The sequence below is a fragment of the Fistularia commersonii genome, chromosome 3, assembly GCF_037954325.1.
Source record: "Fistularia commersonii isolate RoL2024-O1a breed Wild chromosome 3, RoL_Fcom_v1.0, whole genome shotgun sequence".
Classification (NCBI taxonomy): Eukaryota; Metazoa; Chordata; class Actinopteri; order Syngnathiformes; family Fistulariidae; genus Fistularia; species Fistularia commersonii.
Genome location: NC_141286.1, coordinates 26779161 through 26791234, shown reverse-complemented (window position 1 = coordinate 26791234; position 12074 = coordinate 26779161). Strand labels below are relative to the sequence as shown.

The following is a 12074-nucleotide window of genomic DNA, read 5'->3' as shown; positions in this document are numbered from 1 at the left end:
CCGCCTGTCACTAAATCACCGTATTCGGCAGGTAGTCGGACACCCGGTACTTCTGATGGCCCCGCACCAGGTGGGGACTCCTTTCTGGGACGCCGTTGTCTTCGCTCTCCTTCCCCCTTCCCGTTCCTTTGGCTCAGAGACGACCGACCGTACGACCCCACGCCACGGCGAGCTCCCCGGTGTCCCGGCGGAGGCGGGCTTCCATGAGGGTGTGCGGTCGAGCTACGCACCGCGGTGACGCTGAAAAACAAATTGAGGAAGCGCTTGTGAGCCGTTTCACAACCGGCAGCGGAGGAGAAGCTCAACACTCAGTTCTTTCACCCCCGAAGCCGAGGCCGCCCTCCCGAGTCGCCGCAGGCCGTGCTAATGCTAATGCGGAATCCCCGGATTGGCAGGGTGGCACGGTAACCGCGCCGCCTCGTTTCCCATCTCCCTGGAACGGCGTGACCTACGGCAGACCTCGAATTCCTCTGCCCACCATGTAAGCTCCCTGTCATTCAAGTCGCTATTAGCATATTTCTCCCGACTCGGAGCCACAGAGCCTCGCCTGTTCCCTGCAAACAGACTTCTTCTATACGCTATCAGTGTGCAGCCTCCTGAGGGGGGAGGAGGACAAGCAGGAGAGGGGAGGAAGAAGGAAAGGTTGGGAAAACAAAGCCTCTATAGTTGTCTCTCCAGCCAGGCCAGGCTGAGCTGCACTCGCGGGGGCGAGTTATGTAATGTGACTGGCAGGGCCCACTTCCCCGTTCGGAGCCGCCGCACACACTAATCCCCTCTGAGGAACAAGCCCTGCTTTGGAGGAAGGAGGAGACAGAGGGACGGGCGCAAAGAGGAAACCACGAGAGAAGGTGTGACGACAACAATTTCGGGCTCGCGTCGAATCCGTCGCATCCGCACGTGGGCAGCCCGTCTGACGGCGCCGGCGTTTCGGATTGGAATCGCACGACGTCTACGACACCCTCCTCCGAGGCGCGACGCCGGAAAACGCTGACGGTGTTTGTTCGGTGGCCTCGCTCGACATCCGCGAACGAGACCCTTTCATTCGGGCCGCAGAGACGGTCGAGGCCGGAAGGACGGCCGACGACCGCGGAGACGCGGCGGGCCGACACGAGTCACACACGCCGAGCAACAACACATGCGCAGGCGCGCCGGGACGGCGTCATGAAGCGGGCGCTCTTTGCAAATTAGCACATGAGAACGGCGGCGTAGATGGAGTCCCTGAGGCGGCCGCTCAGCCACTGCAGAGGATTCAAAGTTCAGGGAAGCTCTCAGTGATTCCTGTCAAACTGTCTGCGGTCGCAGCCACAAGGAGAAAGAAGTGGGACGCCGACCGACCCGGAGCCTCCAAAGGTCCTCCTGCTTCTACGCCAGGGGATCGCTGACAATTCTACACCTTTCTAGAAACCTGCAGCTGCACCGGCGGAACTCGGGCCACTTGCTGCACGTGCTGAAGGACACAAAGCTGCCCCTTACCAGCGCAACGGGGTTTTCGAGAGGAAGAACGCTCTGAACGCTACCGCACCGGGTGACATCACCGAGGCGGAGGATACTCCGCCTCATCCAGGCGCACGCCAGTTGGCTAACATTGCACAGAAGTCACTGTCACCAATGGTCGGGTCTGCGGCAGCACCGAGGCGCGGCTGTCCGACGCCTCCGCCCGGGCTTGCCGACTGCAGGTGAGGCCACGCCTTTAACACACAACAAATGAGTGGGGAAATGTTTCTCTTCAGCTTTCCTCATCAGCGGATCAGAGTCCCTCCACATATTGTTTTTCTATTTTCAGACCGCTGCCTGTTCTCAGTCTGCTGGAAAGGCGTGACGGGCGCCGGCAGCGCGAGGCCTCTCGTGGATCCGTCGGCTCTGCGATGAGCCGCCAGGCAAACCAGGAGAGCGGCGGCCACATCAATGGCAGAGCGGAGGGCTTCGCATCTCCACGGCAGCCGCCGCGACATCCCGTTTCACGGCGCTCTTTCCCACACGGGACTGCTTACGTCACACACACACACACACACACACACACCCCCCAAGCAGAAGCCAGCAGCACAGTCCACGTGAAGTTCCCTTGTAGCTTCACGTCCAGCTCATTCATGTGTGGCAGGATGTCCACAGTAAAGGCTAAATCACAAAACCAATCCGTGTCATACAGCTCAGGAAAAGTGTTCTCAAGTAGCTCCAAAAGGGAAATAATCTCCTGTTTCAGCTCCTACATTCACTGATCCAGTCATTCAATCATTCTCATCAAGTATGAGTTCACAGTCCACGTGAAGCCAGCAGGACCAGAGAGTCCTAGCGTAGGCAGACCAGGGACAGGTCAGGGTGGACAAGGAGAGCCTCTCTGGCTTTTGAGGAGGTTCAAACCAGATGCGGCTTTGAGCTAATAGTGGTCTCATCTCACCTCCGGGTTTGGGTGGGGGAGTCTGGCGGAGGCTCTCACCTTCCTTCTCTGGCCAGTCACCGGTGGGATCCGGCACTTCGCACGTACGTGGCAGCGCCGGGAGGATGTGGTGGTGGTGGGGGATGGGGGGGGGCACGTCTTGGCGGTACTCAGACGGGGCGCCGAGAAGATGACTGAACTCCAGAGGGAGCAAACATGCTAACAAGGTTTCACCAAAGGTCCTTTCTGACCGCTTTTATTATTTTAATACGAAGCGGTGTGTGTGTGTGTGTGCGTGTGGGGGGGGCACGGTGTCGCTGTCACACTCAGGGAGGAATTTAGAACCATCAAAAAATACGTATAAAAAAAACTCATCCAAAAATAATGGCTGATTTTACAGTTTGGGGGCGAAGCTTGACTCAAATAACACTGCAGATGGCCAGAGAGCGGCGCTGGACGGGGGGGTGAAGCTGCATGGACGAGTCCTCGGCCCGTGATGGAGATAAAGGGATACAGAGAGAGAGAGGGCGAGTAATCACCAGTCACCTCAATCACTTCTGGTGGAGGATTTAAAGCTGTTAAAAATAAAAGACTGATTCTGATTTACTGAGCGGCTTGACTGGAAACCATGTGACTGGCATCACATGAGGAGAGGGAAGAGTGTGTGTGTGTGTGTGTGTGTGCGCGCGGGCACGCCCATGGGCACAGTGTGTATTCCACTCCTGGCACTATAATAAGCTTTGTGATCAGTTTCCTTGGTTTCCACTGACAGTAAGCAGATATAGGCGGCTCAGGGAGGTAAACAGAGCAGCTCGAGCTGCTGCTCGGGGCGCAGAGACACTGGAGAGGCTGGTGGGAGGAGTGCGAGTGCGAGTGCGAGTGAGTCACAGACAGGGAGATGGATTTGTGCAGAGGAAGAGTCGGCCGTGCAGCCGTTGGTGTCAGAAGCGAAGGCCTCCCGGCCGAGGATCGCCGGGACGCCGCCGGTTCGCTCCGACGCATCTGCGCACATTTCCGCGCTCCGACCAGACAGGTCACGGTGGTCCGACAGCTCGGCCCAACTTCAAGCGTATGCTCCTTTTCCCCTCCGGATCTGCCCCGGAAGCCACCCGGCAACCGGTCATTTCCTCGCCGTATGCTAGATTAGCTGCATCTCAACAAACCGGAACCGTAATGAGCCTCGTCACAGATAAAGATGGAGATTTTTGGTCCCGATGATGTTGTGCTCCTCAGCGCCGTGTGACCGGGCCCGCTACTATCTGCTGGCGGTGATAATAAGAAGAGGGGCGGTGCTCTGGCTTCACCTCAGACGGTTGGAGGATGCTCCCCCTTCTCCTCACCTCAATATATTTAGAGATTTAAGGCAATGAAAGGGTTCGTACCTCTGGTAAACCATTCCTGGATACCAGTGGGATAAACAACACTGCGAGTCAAACTAAAAGTCCACGAGAATCCTGAGCGCTGATGATTAAGATCTCTAGTCTCCCCTCCACGTAGTTGCGTAGGTCATGCCACATCTTGCCGCTGCAAAGGTTAAAGACAAGTTGCCGGTCAGTCGGTCCAGCGGCGCGGGTTCGAGGGCTGGTCGTGACCGTGGCGGCGGTGACTGCCGGTCGCCACCAGCACCGACGCCGGTCGCAGGCTGGCGAACGGACATCTGACCAGGAGTCCCGGCGTGAGAAGGTGCGAGGCGGCTCTCCGGCGGTCAGTAATGCAGGGACGCTTGGACGTCGGAGTCCTTCCCCCCCACCATGAAGACGTGGGAGTGCAGCGAGGCTCCGGCTGTATTTCTGTCAATAAATCCAACACCGCCCTGGACCGAGCAGAGCTCCCTCAGGGTGCTGCTGCACTCACTCCTGGGAGAGAGGACAAGCTATTCTCCCTTTCGTGGCCAAACCGTCCTCCACTTCTGGGTCACAGAGTTATTAGTTCACATGTATTTAAATAGAAACCCCCTCCCTCCGTAAAAATACCATAAATGTTAATCATTCTGGTGTACATTAATCAGGCCCCGGCGGTCCTGCGGACACGGGTGGGCTCGGGGGGGCACAGAAGAAGAAGAAGACGACCGGTATGTGCGTGCTTCACCTCCTTCCACGGGGAAACACTTGGGTTGTGTGTGCAGTTCATGTGTGAGAAGAACAGATAGAGGGGAAGAGCCAGCTTTTGTTGGACACATGCTAGTTCTTCACTACAGAAGCTATGACCTACTTTTCACAGGCTCCAACACACACGCACGCACAGGCACACACACACACACACACACACACACACACACACACACACAAATGCAAGCACAGGCACACACGTGCACACATAGGCGCACAGACACACACACACAGACACACACACACAGACAAAGGGACAGGAAGGTTCGGCATGCACTAAGCCCTGTTCTTAATACATGCATTCCAGTGGATAGAGTTCAATGCTGATGTGCTTTCAGTCGGCCTGTTGGTACAAGAAAGCCCTGCACACTCTGACAGCACTGCAGGGTGCACAAATGCACAACTGCACACTGCACACTACACACTGCACAACTACACAACTGCACACTGCACAACTGCAGGGCTGGAGCTCAGATCATGTCCACACATACCCATAGACGGCTTCTCTGTCCGCTAACAAAACACCAGTATCATGCTTGGCGCAACCAAGACGAGGCCCCGGAGGTCAGGAATCACCACTATGGGTGTGACAAATTACAAATATGTTGCCGATCGCACGGCATGACACGTTCGTGTCGTCGTGCGTCGTGCGGCCCGGAAGTCACCGGCAAGCTCCGAGTCCAACCGCGTTCAAGTGGTCGGCGTACAGAGCGAATGTGAGGCAGCGATGCGCCGTAGACAAAATAAACACAGGTGTAAAGCGACCACACGGCGTGCGTCAGACTACCGGCGGGAAAGGAGAGCGAGATGGGCCAGCTTTTCTTCTTCTGCTCCGCAGAACAATGTCAACCAGAAAAAACCCTCGCAACAACCCGGGCCGGCCGGGCGTCAGGCACAGCGGTTATTCATCAACATACCGATTCCATGGCTGTGGGAGAACTTCAGTGGGCTAAAATCCAACGGGAAACTGAAGAGTCTGCAGGGTCCGGCGGGTCCTGGAAGACAAGACGAAAACAGAACCACACTTCAGTGATCCACACGGAACAAGCGGTTGCACAACGCTAACCGTGCAAAGGTGCGGATGTGTAATCTCTACTCGCGGCGCGGCGCTGCTTCCCTGCCAAGCGGCGAAGGCCAGGGGAGGGACGGCGTTTGCATTTGTCATTCATTTCTTCTACTTTCGGCTTGTTTTTTCCGCCGACTAAACACTGCGAATTCCAGACCCGGTGGTTTTCCATGAGAACGAACCCGGCGTTGACGCCGGCCTCCTCGGCGCTTGTATTTTTTGCTTCGCCTCATCATGAAACCTCATCCCGGCCCAGACCCGCTCCTCGCCGTCGACGTCATGACATGACAGTACACAGAAGCGCCGTCCTCCAAAAAACATCCAGCAGGGGTGGAGGAGTCAGCGGAATCGGGCCCGGCTTTGGTTTCCACCCCAGGAAGAACAACCGGACCCGCACCTCCAATGTCAGATGGACGCGGAGGCCGGTTTGATCCGACACCCTTCCACCGTACGGTACGCAGGAGAGCGGTGAAGGAATATTTCAACCGGACACTCGGGAACCAGGATATGAAAGCGTCACTGAGAAGTGTCATTCGCTCCTTTCACCAAGACCACCTCAATGCCGACCGGATTACTGATGACCATGAACCCAACGGAAAACCAGAACCTCCACCGGCATCCGGTCCAGAGCCGCCAACCGGCAAACAGCATCCCTACTGTCATCAAACTCTGAGGTCCATGGGTTTGAGTTGTTCCGAGAGGACCTTTATCACTTAATACATCTTAAATTAGTCTCGGTGCGCGGGGGGGGGGGGGGAATGCACCGTGGCACAATTCAAACACATAATAAGATGCATCACCATTTAAGAAGAGAAAGCGATCCCGGTGACGCCTCTGTTAAAGTTTAACCCCGGACAACTGAAGGGCTGCAGCGGGTTCCTCGGCCGCTCCTCACCGAACTCCTTCTGACCCCTCGAGGCCGTGGAATGATTAATCGGGGATGGCTTATTCATGGGTTTGCTGTAGTCCACTGCAGAGCCTGGATATGGAGCTCTGGAGCTGTGTGTCGCAGAGCAGGCCTATCAGTCATCGGCTTGTCGCGGTTCCAGCCAGATGAAAGAAAATGTTCTGAAATCCAAACAAATTAACATTGCCTGGGATTACTCTGCCGGCCATGACAGCTGCTCACCAGCGGAGCAGGAACTCCGGCCGGCAGTCCGGCCGGATTTAGGATCCCCGGACAACAACCCGGACTGAAGGCCCGCGGAGCCCCGCGGCCGGGGCGGACCCGGGGACCGATCCAACCCCGGCCGCCGGACCGAGCCCGGGCTGTGGCGAAGCTTTTGCTCGGCCGAGTCTAAGACAGAGCTTCAAACGTCATTTGTGGACCCCATTGAAAAATAAAAATCTGTTTGCAGAAGGATGGGACGTTTCCACAAAGGCGCCGTCCCAACGCAGGGAACATACGGGCTGCGGCCTTTGTTTTCTTCGGCGTCCTCGTTCGGCCCGCCGACCCGGCCGGCGGGTTCGCTCGGACCGCCGCGGATTTCTTGTCAATATCCGACGGCGCCGGTGTAGATGACGAGAGCCCTCGGAGGTGGCTCGCCACCTGAAAGCACGGCGGGCCCTGCGGGTTCCTGGCCGTGGTAGCGGCTCTCCCCTCCCCCGGTCCCGTCCAACCATAAGCACCGGGGTTTATGAGGATTTAGGAGGCGGGACATGAGGGATGTTTAACAGAGGCCCTGTGTCGGGCGCGACCCGTCACATTCCACTGATCCTGGGACTCCTGACCCGTCCCAGCTCGCATCGCGTACATCGGACTGGTCTTAGGACGGGACGGTGCACGTGAAAGAAAGCGCAGTTCTACATGCACGTAAACAGAGCGTCCTCCTTCCCAGGACTGACCTCAGCGGGCTTAGCAAGACCGAGCACAACGGCCGAAAACACAGGGCGAGCGGCAGGTGGGCGTTCTGGACAGGATTAAGGCCAGACCTGACCGGAGCGGCCGATGCCGTAAGGAGGATGATGGCTGCGTATGTGTGTTTGTACTGGAGTGGAACCTGTGGGGTTTTCCCAGCGGGAGGCGCAGGATTGGCGGATTGTAATAATCCCCCCAGGAAGCAGAACACCGCCGCCCCTACAGCGTTTTGGACAGAATATCAAGGCTCATTGTCTCAATATAATCACCTCCAGTAGTCGGGAGAGAGGCACGTTTAGACAATAAGGTTTCGGTCTAAATATAATGACCGGATGGTACGGAACGCTGAAACCAAAAGTATTTGAGAAGAGTTACATCATGAGACGCGGAGCCAGTGAACAAGCAGGGAGCACGAGCATCCGGTGACGGGACGGCACGTGATGGATGACTCCCTCCTGATGTCACCCATCCAGACGGCGAGGTAAAAAGACTGGGCGGGAGGAGGGATCTGGACCCGACATGAAGGAGAGCGACGCTTTCTGCCGCTGCTGTTTGTGCGGAACTTCCTGGTAGGTTCGCATTCGTTCCCTGCAGGCCGTGAGGTCGTCCACGGTCATCACGTGACTGACGGCTTCAAGGAGGTCCTTCTTACGTCCACCGGGCCGAGCTGACCGCAAGGCTCGGCGGTCTGTCGAACGAGAGCAAAGGGGAAACCGCGCGGTCGGGCTAACTTCCGATAAGTCTCCGATATGAAATCATAACAGGTATTGACATACGGTCACCTCTGACACGGCAGCACAGCGGCACACGCGAGAACATGTGATGCTAACGTGTCATCTACATACATCTACGATCGCCTGTCACTCCACCGACAGGCGAGCTGGATAAAGCCAGCTAGCTGGTTGCTAGCAGTCTGTCAGGAGCTGCCGGCCCCTGTAATGGATAAAACGTTGGTGGACAAAAGGTCTGTAGCTCTCTGGACGGCGTGCCGCAGCTCGCGCCGCCCGCAATCTGCTTCCTCTCCTCGCTCCATTAGTAGACTCGGTATGAAAACCGCGAGGTTCCATCACGCGGACGCAGAACGGCCCGGGGTCAGTTCCGAGGTGATTCGGCTCCAGCGAACATCTTCCCACACTCAACCTCTGAAATCACACATTTTGTCCGAAGACCTGAATAGGACGGCAACCTCTGCGACATCTGAAAGAACCGTGGCATAAAGCATTGCCTGGATTTAGCCGGGCGCCCTTGTTCTCATTCAGAGTATCTGCACCGCCTCAGGAACGTTTAAACATCCCTGAACCAGGAGACAAAGTTATTGCCAAACCCTTATGAGAAGCTGAATAATTTGTGGGCTAGAGGGTGGTGAGCTGGCAAATGTGTGCGTGTGTGTTTGTCTGCGTGTGTGTTTGTCTGTGTGTGTGTGTGTGTGTGCTGTCGAAGCAGCTGTCCAACATACACAAAAACACTGCTGTAAGTCAAAGAGCTGGTGGGACCCACCCTGGTTTTAACACTGACCTTCACCCGCAGTCAGAGTGGGCCTTTGACGCTGACACACTTTGACTGCATAAAAGGATAAATCCCTTTGCTGCGGCTCCCAGAATTCGGCCGCACTGGAGTGACAGAAGCATCTGGCGGCGGCCGAGGAGGAGCCGGCGCTCCGCTGTCCGACGCACCTCGCCACGGAAACAGCCGCATTCACGCCGCCGCCAATCTTTGCAGGGCCGCCTGTCAGTGAGACCCGGCGGTGGACCGACTGTCTCTTCACTTATATAACTTAGGAGTTTGGTCGGCGGCAGACTCCAGGCTGGGAGATGGTGTGACGTTGCAGCGGCTTCACTCATGATTACACACTTGCATTCATTTGTTATTGACGGGGGCACCCCCACATCTTAGCGGGAGTCGTCAGATACCCGCCGATTCCTGGTGAGAGCGTCCTCAGGCTTGGCGACGGTAACGATACAATGACTGAACTTTCAGTTCTAATGCTGCCCACGTTTGCTTTTAGCTCTGGGAACGATGCGAGGCTTTAGCAATCTCACAGACCATCATTGATTGGCAGTTGAACTTGTAAACAGTCCATCGATAACGTGAGCCGAAGCGGTCATGCGATCGTCCGTCGGCGCCCATCCCATGTTGAAGCTGAACTGACCCGACCCCAACTTGTGACCGTGGCCTTCCGTAGCTTCTGATTTTCACGGGGGTTATTGATCGTTTACGAGCGTTTAAGACTTTTGTAAAATACTGCGATCAAACCGAAGCCTCGGACGTGTTTCAGCACAAGTCAAGTTCATTTGGGAGTTTTTGTGAGGAGCTGAGAACCGAATTCACCGAGTATCAGGACTGAACCATGAGACACCCGGCCCTGGTTATCGGTCGGTGCGATAAGGCCAACCCACGGCGGGGCTGCGTTTGTGTGCGATGAGGAAAAGGAATCAGTCATTAACGCTGGCTTGGGGACTCGAGCTCTATCCAATACTTCTCGACTCCATTTGGCTTCTGCATACGGGCAGTGATTGTCCACGCAATGACATGGTGGCCTTATATGCAAACTAGGAACCAGGGGTCGCATCCCGACAAACACTCCCCCCCCCAGCCCCAGCCGCTGTGCCTGCGACTCCGAAGGGAAAACACACCGCAGACCCCCGGAGGCTTCCTGACACGCATCCGACGGCTTCAGTGGCCTCACGCGGGGACGCCCGTTCACACCCCGACCCGGTCACTCAAACACAGGGGTTATCTACCCGAGATGACCCCATCAACAATGTTACGAGCCCAAGCGGACTGGACCAACGCACCTACTGGAGTGTGACTTCGGTCCGTCAGAAGGTCAATGAACGGCTGCTTCGCCGCGTCGTCGAAAGCTTAAAGCCAACACAACACGGCCCTGAACTCAGCTAACCTTTACGGTGGCCCAGGGAATCTGCAGGAGGGGTTTCCCTGGCTGCAGCGGGGGGACAAGAGTGCCGTCACTAATGTTCACAATAGAGAGTCCACGCCTCAGCGTTGGACGGCGGCGGCGCTCAGCAAATCAAGATGAACGCAGGTGGTGTCTTTAGGTTTCCTAGTTTGTCGGTGCGACGCCAAGCACCGCTCTACTACGGCTGCTCCTCTCGCCACCCATTGCTCTCTCCGGATGTTGCGTCTGGCTTTCCTTCGCGCCGACTGCTTGTTGGTCCAGCATGTTGGGTCCAAGGCAGTGTTTGGTCTGCAGCTGTTCTTAAAACCCTCGGGATATCTGAAATCACCTGAGGGAGACCGGACCAATTGGCCTCGGCGATGCCAGGTCACCGATTAATGGCCTAATCCTGACTTTGGGAGAATGAATTATTCTGTGATCATCCTCAAAATGTGGGGGATTACTTCAGAACATTTCTTCAGTCAGTGTATTCCTCGTTTCTGTCTGAGGACCAGAAAATCGCTCTTTCCTATGTTTCAGAAGCATGTATAGCTTTGGGTCGCTGATGACGACGGGGGCTCGGCCTCGTGTCGCCAGAACCCGGGTGTCGCGGGTTTCGGGGCTCGCCCCGGCATCGGCGGGGCGGCTGACGTCAGCCGGCTCGGCGCTGTTACCATAGCGGGGTTGGTTACGGACCCGCCCCTGTATTCCGTCTCAGCGCCGGTAAACAATAGGAAGCAACAGCAGCTCGATATGACGGCCGGGGTTGGACTGCACTGTGTCAGCGCATCAGGTATCACAGCTTATTGTAATATCTACACTAATTAGATTCAGTCATCTGCTCGTCTTTGTGCAAACACTGCAGGAGAAACCTGACACCGGAGGGTGTGGGGAGACGCCTCGGGGGGAGGGGAAGATGGCCCTGAGGGGAAGGGAGGCATCGGGGGGTGCACGCCGCACCTCTCCCCTTCAAAAACATCTACATTATTGATAAAGCCTGGCTTCTGCAGGGAGGGACCGCGGCACGCCGATCCACGACGTCTCCGGCGCCGACGGCCGAGGACCTCGGAGAGTCCCGACGGAGCGACGGAGCCGACCAAAACACAGCTGACGGGAAGCGGGAGGGAGGCCGAGGGAAGACGGCGGTAGCGGCCGGGAAGGGTGGACACGCCGGGGTAAATATCGGCCATAAATGAAAGGCTGTGCAGGCGGAGAGGGGAGGAAGAAGGGATGCGATGAGGAGGAGGAGGAGGAGGAGGAGGCAGAGCAGCAGCAGCTCCTCATGACACAGTTAACGACAGCGCCTTTTTTTTTTATCCATTCAGCACAGCCATGCCGCGGTTAGCTCTGCTCACACTCTCACTCTCTGAGCCCCTCTTGCAAAGGATCTTCTCCTGTTGTCAAGGTAACGGGCTCTCTGGACTCAGGGAGAGGAAAAAAAAAAAAAAAAACTAAAAACGCTCACAATCAGAAAGATCTATCTTTTAAAATAATGGCCTGAACGGGGACGGGGAGGTTCCTGTTTGGGAGCAGCAGGGGGACACTGGCCACAAGACACAAGTGTTTTTTTTCCAAGGGTCTTCACCATTTCCAGCGTGCAACAAGGCGGAGGCCTCCTCCGACGCCTCCGGAGGAAATGGATGGCAACGGCAACGTCAACATTCGGAGGTGGAATATTTACGGACAGACGGTTCGCTCGCTCCCGGTGGAATGATGTCATACCTTAAATATCTGCCCTCCAGCCGAATCCATCTAAAGCGCAGCGGCAGAAG

At 56.5% G+C, this 12074-nt stretch overlaps 1 protein-coding gene across 3 annotated transcripts in view; it reads right to left on the bottom strand.

The window, feature by feature from the left end:
- The window catches only part of ankrd11 (ankyrin repeat domain 11), an 84597-nt gene that overhangs the window by 52541 nt on the left and 19982 nt on the right, over positions 1-12074 (bottom strand). For all 3 annotated transcript variants that reach the window (XM_086144440.1, XM_086144443.1, XM_086144442.1), the window contains exon 2: positions 5400-5477. The gene's annotated coding sequence lies outside the window, so the exon portion shown is untranslated. The remainder of the gene's footprint in view (positions 1-5399; positions 5478-12074) is intronic.